We start from the raw sequence: 11,143 nt of genomic DNA, 5'->3' as shown, positions 1-11,143 counted from the left end.
TATATCTTCGATTCATTTATTCTGTCCCCATTGAAGCTCTCATTCAATGCATCGCAACTCATTCAGCAATTTGTGGTGAAACGTGACCATACATATTACCGTAAAAAATGGTCTAGTTTTTTCAATTCTTTGAAATCGTAGAATATAACATGGAAAGACTTGATAGTTGCACAATTTTTATTCAAAAGGATATTTAACTAATCAATTTTGATTTAAATTCCTTTTAAAATAAATTTGAAACAATGAAAATATGAAGAAAATAATAGTTGTATAATTCAAGTCCTAAAAAAATGAGATTTAAGAACTAGATGTTGTAAATTTTTTTAATTTATAAATGTTCCAAAATATTGACGATTTCAAACGCAACTTAAAAAAACCGATTTCAAATGAAAATGTTTAAAAAGAATTTCCAAATCCGAAACCATAGCGATCCTGTTTTGTCCTAAATTTTTTATTTGTATTGAAAATAAAAAGTTTAAAAAAGAAAAAGTTTAAATTGATAAATCAATAAATGAATTATTTCTGTAATTTTTAATCGTCTAATTTAGAATTATGAATTTTCCTGCTGATCAGTAAATTTGTCTTATTCTTACATTTTAATTTTTAAATTCAAATTAAAATGCTTCAATTTTAAGACGTATAAATTAACAATTTTAAATTAAGTACCTCTAATTTGACTCTAAAACAATAAAAAAAATCAATAAAATAATTTTTTAATTTAAGCCTTAAAGAGGAAAAGATTTAAGAAACAGATATTGAAAATTTTTGTATTTTAAAATAATTAAAATTTTTTTAATTTCAGACTATTTTAAAAAAATTCGAATTTAAGTGTTTGAAATAATGGAATTTCAAAAATTGAAATCATAGCGATCCTTTCTTGTCCTTTGTTTTTAATTTTTATTATAATGTCTTACAATTGTCGAAGTTGAACTATCTGAAGTTGATAACTCAGAAAATTAATCATTTCTGTAATTTTCAATAGTCTAATTTAAGGTTGTAAATATTTATGCTGATAACCGAATTGTTCTTACTTCAAAATGTTCCTTTTGGTACCCAAATTAAAAACGTTCAATTTTAAGAGGTATAAATGAACAATTATGAAACTGTTAATATTTAAACGATTTAAACCTACGCAAAATAATTTAAATTTTTAAAGGTCTGAATATAAAAAAGTTTTAATATTACAATTTGATTCTTGGTGATTAAACTTTTTTTTTACTTTTAAACAAAGCTCAGATTCATTTAATTTACAACCTTCGATAGTCGAACTTTTTCATTTTTAATTATTTCCACAAAAAGTTGCTGCATTTCAAACGTATTTTTTTTTTTTTTGGTATAGAATAATAAAATTTTAGAGCTTAATAGTTGAAAAAAGTTTAATAGTATACCTGTACGCCTTATATTATACGCCTTTACTCTAATTATTTTAATTTGCCGAGTCACTTAAATAAAACGATAATAATTTACGATAATAATTTTGATTGTCCTTGTTATTTTAAAAAAAGAAAATTATTTCTTATTTGAAAAATTTAGAAGCTTTAAAGAAACTCAAAGATATTTTGAATCTTGAGAAGATTTAAGAAAAAATTTTAAACAAATGTAGATTTTCGAAATTTTTTAAAGAAAATAAACTTTTCAAGAATTTTTGAAAGTTTCAAGAAAATAATTTTATTCATGATTTCTGGGAAATTTTCAAATAATTTCCAGTGATCAAAACTAAAAAATTTTCTGATTGTAAGTCTCCATAGTATTTTTCTAAATTTTTAATCATATTTTTAAAAAATTATTGCTTCTAACTTTTTTAAAGCATTTATTTTTGAAATTTTGTGATTTTTTTCACAAAGTTTCATCATGAGGTAAAATGTAGAAAAAGAATTATAAAAATACTTTAATAATAATTTTACCATTTTTCTTAAACTTTTAATGTCAAATTATAAGATGATATATACAAATAATGCTAATTGTAATCATTTTTTATTTGTTCTGCAATGTTTGCTGACAATAATTATTCATTTATTTACAAAATACATTCAACACGTTAAACTAATCACAGAATTAAATATTAATTGATTATTTAATAATAATAATAATAATAATAATAATAATAATAATAATAGGATATAATTAGGTTGGTAAAAGATTAGAAGTTGTCATAATATTATCCTTTAGTTCTCTCTTCATCTTTTTTTAACAGCTTCCATTTTTTGATCTCTGAAAAAGAAGCAATAGTCAGTTTTTGAAATATTAACATCTTACACAAAAAAATTGTCCTTTTTAATGCGTTCATCTATTAATAAAGATTGAAATTTTACCGCAACATCAATTTAGGAAAGCAACATTTTCAAATAAGTAATTTTATTTCACCGTAACATTTAGTTCTGAAAGTTTCTAAACATTATTGAAAAAAGATAACATTTTAATTATAAATAATTATTTAATAATGGAAAACAATTATTTTTCTAACATTTTGCTATCATAATATAATTTGTAAAATTGGGAACAGCTCACGTGATTTTTTATTAAAAGAAAATATTTGTTAAGAAAATCGCAAGTTTAAAAAAATTTCAAAAGCTATTTAAAAAAATTATAAGGTTATAGTTTTATTTTAAAAAAATCTTGGGTGCATCAAATATTAATTTTTAAATTTAATAATTTTTTATGTGTATAAATATTAGATGATTAAAAATATAAATTGATGATCGATCCGACCATAGTCAACGATAAAAAAATGGTCATTTTGCTTCAAAAATATTACTTTTAAAACAAAATTTTTTTATTTTACAAAATTTTCTACACATTTAAATTGTCCTGTTTTAATTTTTTTTAATTTTTGAAATAAGTGACATTATAAAATTCATGGAATATATTGTTTAGGAATTATAAACAATTTATTTAATTTATTAAAATTCTTCACGTACTCACCGATAGAAATTGCAATCAAAACAAGAATTAGGAAGTTTATCATGGACGTAAATAAAAATACTAATAACCGGAAGTTGATGACGGGCCACTTATATACCAAATTTCTGAGACGCCCTTGAAACCAATAAAAAATTTTCAGATTAGGAAGTATGCACATTATTTTTTTTATAAAATAAAAATTTGAAGCCGAACAAGATAGCCCTGCAAGATAATTGTAACAGCTTTTTGAATTTTCTCGAAAACTTGGAAATTCAAATTTTGATGGCAAATAAAATAATAAAAAATTGAATTTTGTGTTCAAATTCCGCAAGGTATGGAAAAGGATTATAAAAAAAATTGTGCACCCAAAAAGGATCTCAAAATTGTTTATTAATCATTTTTCGATAGGACGAGTATATTTTCTTCCAATCCTCAAAAATAGGATAAAAAATACAAAAATTACATTTTTGTAAATGTTGTTCATGAAAAAAATCAAATTGTAAGTTCTCGAAACAAAACATTTCTAATAAATTTAAAACTTTGTTTTATGTATAAATTTACAAATAGCCCTTTTTTGTTAAATATTTGTGGAATATTTTAAAAGTAGTTGTTAAAAAAGTACAATTAAAACTCATTTATGAACGAAAAATTTAACTCAAATCCTCAGAAAATTAAAGATTATCTTTTTAGTTATAAACTTTATTAATTGCTGGAAAATTTAACGATTTTCTTAAATGACATTTTTGTGGTTGCACATTCCTTTGTTTTCCCAGAAATTCATCTCTTTGGGTTAAAAAATCCACTCTTTTTGTAGAAAATTTAATTTTTGTTTAAAATTCACATTTTCTTGCTGATAATTTAACTATAATCTTTGTTGAGTAAAAACTATTTGTTCTGATTTTTTTTTTAAATTTAAATTTATAACTTTTTTAGTAGAAATCTGGCATATTTTTGGATCAAAATGCAACTGTTTTGTTAAAAATTCAAATATTTTTTAGAAAATTTCCTTTTTGTCTAAAATTCTTATGCTTATGTCGAAAAGTGAATTTAAATCTTTTTGGCTGAAAATGCAACTCTTTTTTTGACAATTTGTCTTTTTAATTTAAAAATTCACCTGTTTTAGTACAATTTTCATTTTTCTTGGACAAAAAGGGAATTGTTTGATTTAAAATTTAAAAATGTTGATAAAATTGAACTGGAATCCTCGGTGGATAATAATTTAACTGCTTTTTAAAAGTTAAAAAAATGTCTTAGAAGAAATTTGATTTATCTTGAATAAAAATGCAATTATTAAGTGTTCACTTGAAAATTAAAAAATTTAGTTTAAAAGTCATACTTTTTGTTTAAATAAAATATTTTTCTGTTTTGAAAAGAGTCCTGGAATACTCTCTAAACGAACATTCCACTATTAATTTTTTTTTAGTTAAAAATTCATCTTTTTCAGGAGAAATTTAATCATTTTTGGATAAAAATACAACTATTTGGTACAGAATTCAACAATTTTGTTAATCATCATTTTTGGTTCAAAATTAGTTTTTTTTTATTCTGAATTAAACATTTTCATCCAAACTTGTTTCTTGTTTAAAAATTCATTTGTTAATTTTGAAAAGTCAATTGAAATTTAGATTCCAGTTGACTTTTCATCGAAAAAAACTTTTTTAGTTGAAAATTAGACCTAAAAAAAATTTTTTTTCTAAAAACTTATCCGTTTTAAGAGGAATTTATTTTCCTTTTTTTAAAATAAAAATAAAACTGCCTGATCCAAAATTTAACAATCTTTTTTATAATAAAAACAAAAAATTTTAAATACAAAAGTTGTTCAAACAAAAAAGATCTACAAATTTTTTTTATAATCTTTTATTTTAACAATACATGAAGCATAGAAAATTTGCCGAGAGGCATTATTTATCTTAACACATTCTTTTCACAAATACATTAATATTGTCTTTCTAATTTTATACTTTTCAAGCTTTTTACGAATTTTTAAAAGTTTTAAGCGAATAATTTTTTTCAAGATTCCTGGTAAAATTTCAAATGTTTTATTTTGAAAAATTCATTTCAAGAGAAAATCAAAAAGAATTTAGAAACACTTCAAGTGATCAAATTCTTTTGAACTTTTCTTAAAGCATGTTCAAATCATTTTTTTAAATAGTACGGAGAGAGTTCAATTCTTAATGGATTTGTTGTTGTTTTTTCAGACATGGTCTTAATATCCAGTGATATGCTATTTTTTAAACTTTTAATATAAAATTATAAAATAATATTTAAAAAATAATGCTAATTTTAATAACTTTTTTTTCGTGCCACAATGTTTATTTACAATAATTTTTTATTTGGTTTTAAAATAAATTCAACACCTGAGACCAATTACAGAATAACATATAAATAATTATTTAATAATAATAGGATATAATTAGGTTGTAGAAACATCAGAAGTTGTCATATATATTTTCCTTTAATTCTGTTGTAACTTTTTTTACTAGCTTCCACTTTTTTTTTCTCTGAAAAAGAAGCAATAGTCAGTTTTTTAAATATTAATACCTTATATATAATAATTTTCGTATTTACTTTTTTATCTATTAATAAAGATTAAGATTTTTCCGCTACATAAATTTAGTGAAGCAACATTTTTAAATATGTAATTTTATTTCACCATAATATTCATTTCTGAATATTTCTATACCTTATTGAAAAGAGAAAACATTTTAATTATAAATAATTATTTAACATTGGGAAATAATTATATTCTTAACATTTTGCTATCACACCATAATTTGTAAAACTGGGAATTGTTCAAGTGGTTTTTTATTAAAAGTAATTATGCTTTTTATGAAATCGAAGATTTCAAAAAATTTCAAATTATTTCTGAAAAAGTTGAAAAAATCTGGAATACGTTAACACCGTTTTAAAAATTTTATAATGATTTTTAAAAATGCGGGGTAAATCTAAATCATTTTATACAAAAATTAGAAAGTTTCCAAAAAAATTCAAAAGCAATTCAAAATTTGAATGTTAAAATTTTTTTTAGTGAAACGTATATTATTTAAGAGTTTGAAATAAAATTTTAATATGGATACATTACGAAAAAAAATTCGAAGTTTTTTAAAAAGGATCCGATATTTTTTGATGAAAATTTATATTTTTTGAATAAACTTAATGCTTCCTATTTTAAAATAAAAATATTTTTTCAATATCAACTATTACATTCTAGGACAAAAATGCAACTGGTTGGATCAAAATTTAAAAATCTTATTAAAAAATCATCCGTTTGGTTAAAAATTCGACTGTTTGTTAGGAAACTAACTTATTGTTTAAAATTCTTATTTTGGGGTTGGAAAGTGAACTAGAATCTTCTTTAGATAAAAATTTAATTATTTTCTGGAAGTTACTTTTTAATTCATCTGTTTTAGAAGAAATTTCATTTTTTTAAATAAAAATGCAATTGTTCCGTTGTAAATTTACCCTTATTTTCAAATGTCATGAAAAACTTTTGTCAAAAAGACATACTTTTTGGTTGTAAATTGCACTTTTTTGTAGCAATTTATTTATCGTTAAAAAATTCATATTTTGTTCTTCAAAAGTCAACTGGAATCTTTTTTGGATGAAAATTCAACTTTATTTTTTTATTTTGATAGAAATTCATCTGTTTTAAGAGACATTTCACCTTTCTTGGTTATAAATCCAACTATTTAGTAGAGAAATCAACGATTTTGATAAAAAGTAATTTTTTGTTAGAAATTCGTCGTTTTGGATTGAAAATTCTATTCTTTTCGTGAAAACATATTTTTTGTTTCGAAAATTCATATTTTGATCGTGAAAAGTCAATTGCATTTTTTTTACAAAAAATTGAACTATTTTTACCAAATTTATCTTTTAGATTTAAAAATTTATCTGTTTTACTAAAAAATGATATTTTTCCAATAAATATGCAAGTTTTTGGTTAAAAATTCTTTTAGTTTGTTTGAGTATTCAAGTACATATTTTGTTTTGAAGGATTTGGTTGATTGACTTTGTGAACAATTTTTTTTTCTTCTTAAATATTTATGCTTTTATTTGAAAATTGATTTATTTTGTTGAAAGTTTAATCATTTTGTTGTAAAGAATTTTTTAAAATTGATAATGCAACTTTTCCATTTTTTTTAAGATTGATATTTTTTAGTTGAAAATGCTCCTTTTTAGTAAGAGAAAAATTTCTTGATTTGGAATTTCATGTTTTTTGTGTAAAAATGCATCAGTTTCGTGGAAAATTATTTTTTTGCTGAAAAGTCTAATTTTTGTTTGAAAATTCAATGTTTGTAGAGAAAATGCGTCCTTTGGCTTAAAGGTTTAACAATTTACATACAATTCTATTTCTTTCTTTAGTGAAAAAAGTTTATTTGTTCAGAATTTAATTATTTTGTGGAAAATTTAAGTATTTTGTTGAAAAGTCATCTTTCATTGTAGAAGACCTTTTTTTTAAAAATAAAGTAATAAATTACAATTTTTAAAATATGTATCCGAAATACTGATTTCTTCCGTTCATAAAAGATTCTATGTTAAAAATATGACAAGATTAAAATTCTGACGTATTTGAATATTAATGATAAAGGACAATGAAAAATAAGTCAAGGAAAAATCAGTTATGTAATTTAAGTAGGGCAACTCAGCGCAATTGATGATGTGTTACAAATAAATAGAACCAAAATTATAATTTAAAATTCCATAAAATACAGTGAAACTCTTCTATAGCACCGATTTTTGGGCTAATAGTGGGTGGGAACTAATTCATTATAGGCCGCTCCGCTTTTCTTTGTTCACGCCTGAGTGCTCCCCTGAGCGACTACCGCTAACCCCACACAGCTCCTGTTACACCTACCTGCGGTGCGGCGCCAATTCTCGGAAGGGCTATAGGAGGGAGGGCTATAGAGGGGAGGGCTATTGAAGAGAGGGCTATTGAAGGGTTTTAGTGTATTAATTCGGCTTACAGTTTTTCGTATGCGGTTTAAGAAGTTCATTGCACAAGCGATTTTCAGCGTACTGCATATGTTTGGTCACATCGTTATCCGTGGCACATGGTAGAGCTAATTTGATAATATCTTTTTTCTTGTCTTTTATTGATGGACTTTTCTCACATATAGCCTTAAAATCTGTAGTTTTGCCTTTTGCTGCATGTCTTTTTATATCTTTGGCCATTTTGGAAATACGTGCATAAGCTAACTCCAGTTTTTTCGACCTATTTTTGATCTTAACGTTACATTTGGCCTGTAAATGCTCATTCCTTATATCAAAAAAATTTCGCAAAAAGTCTTTTGTGGACGCTAACAAATCGTCTGATTCTGAGAAGCCTGGAAATTTTGTAAATAAATGATTAAATTACTGTTTAAGAAAATCCACGATTGATTTTTTATGTTAGCATTAAAATTACTGGGTCCATTAATCGCAGCTTATTCAGCAATTTCTGGTGAAGCACGAAATTCATCTAATTTTAGGTTTAAATATTCTTAACTATCAGATTTTAATTTTGGTAGATTTGTAAATTTATTTCAGATTTAAATATTCTAAATTCTTTGGTTTCAAATTTAAATGTACAGAATTGTTTGGTTTTCTGTATTTTTCGAAATCGTAGAATATATAATTGAAAAACTTGATTGCCGCACAATCCAGTCGGTTGACTCCAGTCGGATCGATCTTTAATTTATATTTTTATTCATGTTATACTCATATATATAAAAAAATTATTAAATTTCTAAATTAGCAGTTAATGCATCCAAGAATTTTTAGAAATAAAACTTCAAATTTATAATATTTTTTTTAAATTACTAACAAGTTTTATTTAATAATTAAAATGTTTAAACTATGGAAAATTGAGTTTAACACATCTTTGTAATTCTAGACGATGATGTAGAAAGGGAGAAAGATAATAAGAAGGTTAGAATTAAACGGAAAATGCCAGAAAGAGATAGGGGAGATGCGATGATGTTTGAAAAATTGGATGCTCTCATAAAAGGATTTAGAGAGGAGACAAGAGAGAGATTGGATAATATGAATAGGGACATTAATAGGCAGGGGAAAAACGTAAGGGGGGAAGTGAAAAAGGAAAGAGAAAAATGGGAAGAATGCGTTAAACGCTGGAAAGAGGAGAAAGACAAGGTTTGGGGTAAGCTAGAGAGCATTGAAAATAGACAGAGAGAGGTTGACGAACAGAAAACTAGAGAGATGAATCAGTTGGAATAACGGGTAAGCAAGTTACAAATTAGAAATGAGCAGGCAGGGGGAAAACAGAGTATGAGGAAATAGTGAGAGGGAATGAAAAGAACGTGCAAAGCTAAAATGAAAGATTGAAGAAAAGACTGAGAATGATTGAAAGATGATTAGAAGGAGAAAAAAGGGCAAAGAGGAAAAATAACTTCGTAGTTAAGGGATTAAAAGTGGAGAGTGAAACATGAGAAGTGGAAATAGATAATCTTTTGAGAGACATTGGAGTGCAGGTAAGGGTAGAAGGAGTCAAGATAATAGGAGGGATGAAGGAAGGAAAAAAAGGAATATTTCTCGTAAACTTGGGGAGTGAGGCGGAGAAAAAGAAAATTATGGAGGGAAAAAAATTGTTGAGAGGAAAAAGGAAAAGAATTTGAGAAGATCTAACATGGTGGGAGAGGAAAAGGAGATGGCAAATAGAGCAGAGGGTTTGGGTAGAGAGGAAAAAAGGTCATATGGTGTAGATAGAGAGAGACAGGCTATGGATAAATAGGGAGAAATGGTGCGGGGATCAAAAATTAGAAGAATTAATGTAAAACGGAAGGGAAGAGTGATGAGTGAAACTTAGGCAGATGAGAAGAACTGGAAGGGGATAAAAAAAGATATTACCGAAAGGTTATGTGTGGACGATGCACGAAGTAAGAAAGGAACACGCTGAAGGGAGAGGGATGGGCGAAATGGTCTCAGGTGTGAGAAAAGAATTGGCAGTAAAACAGATAAAAGAGGGGGATAGGAACGAAGCGGATGGTACAATAGTGAGAAGGATTAGAGTTGGAAAAGTCAAAATATCGGTAGTTTGTGTATATAGAAGAAGATGGGAGAAGGCAGCTTAAAGAGTGATTAAGGGGTGGATGGAGAAAAAGAAAGAAGAGTTAGTTTCGACAGGAGGTGATTTAAATGCATTCACTGGCGAGCGAGGGTGGGGGGGGGGGGGAATTGGGATGGGGAAAAGAAAACATATGTAAGGAGTTTCAGACATAGAGAGATAGACAGGGATGGGAGGAGGTTACTAGATATAATAGGAGAAACAGGATGGTCCATATGTAATGGCAATACGAAAGGAGATGAGGAAGGAGGATCACATTTGCAGGGGAGGGAGAGACAGTGATAGACTACATTCTGGCGGAAGAAAGAATAAGGAATTTGATAAAATGTATGAAAGTGGGTAATGAGATTGGGTCTGAGCACTTCCCAGTAATAGCTACACTGAAAGGTGGTGGCCAGAAGCAGTGCAGTTGGAGAAAGGAAAGAGGAGGAGAAAGGAAAAAGAAAATGGGATCCTGGGAAGCAGCTAAACTGTAATAGTTTAAAGATAAAATGGAAAAGGAAAAGATTAGGTTTATAGAAGAGGAGGGAGTAGACTCGTTAATGGAAAGATGGAAAGGGTCGATTGAGAACGTAAGGAATAAGATAGGTACAAAAACAGAAAGGGATGGGGAAAAGAGAAGTGGGTGGACGAGGAATGTAAGGACAGTAAAGAGAGAATGAAAGAGTGTGTAAGAGAATGGAGAATAGGTGAAATGGAGAAGGGGGTGTACAACAGGAGAAAACGTGAACATAAGAGGATGCTAGAAACGAAAAAGCAACGGGGAAAGGAAAAGTACAAGGAAGAAGTGGAAGAAGCGATCAAAGAAGTTAGGGTTTGTGATGTGATAAATTAGGAAAGAGGAGGAAAGAAGGGCGTGAATGAAAAAATAGAATTGGGTGAGTGGACAGACGATTACAAGGGTCTGTTAAGGGGAGAACAAAATAGGATAATAGGGGAAAATAGAAAGTTAGTACAAGGAGAAATGGAGGTAAGGTATAGAATAACAAGAGAAGAAGTAGGTGGGGCAATAAATAGATTTAAAAGGAACAAGGCTACAGGAGAAGATGATATGGAAAACGTAGCGTTAAAGTATGGAGGGGAAGGGGTCAGGGAAGGCCTGTGGAGATCTGCAACAAGGTATGGAATGGAGAAGGGTGGCCAGAACAGTGGTTGACAGGGCTGGTGGTATTACTTGTCAAA

The sequence above is a fragment of the Belonocnema kinseyi genome, chromosome 9 (assembly GCF_010883055.1).
Source record: "Belonocnema kinseyi isolate 2016_QV_RU_SX_M_011 chromosome 9, B_treatae_v1, whole genome shotgun sequence".
Taxonomy (NCBI): Eukaryota; Metazoa; Arthropoda; class Insecta; order Hymenoptera; family Cynipidae; genus Belonocnema; species Belonocnema kinseyi.
Note: the sequence above shows the minus strand (reverse complement) of the source record.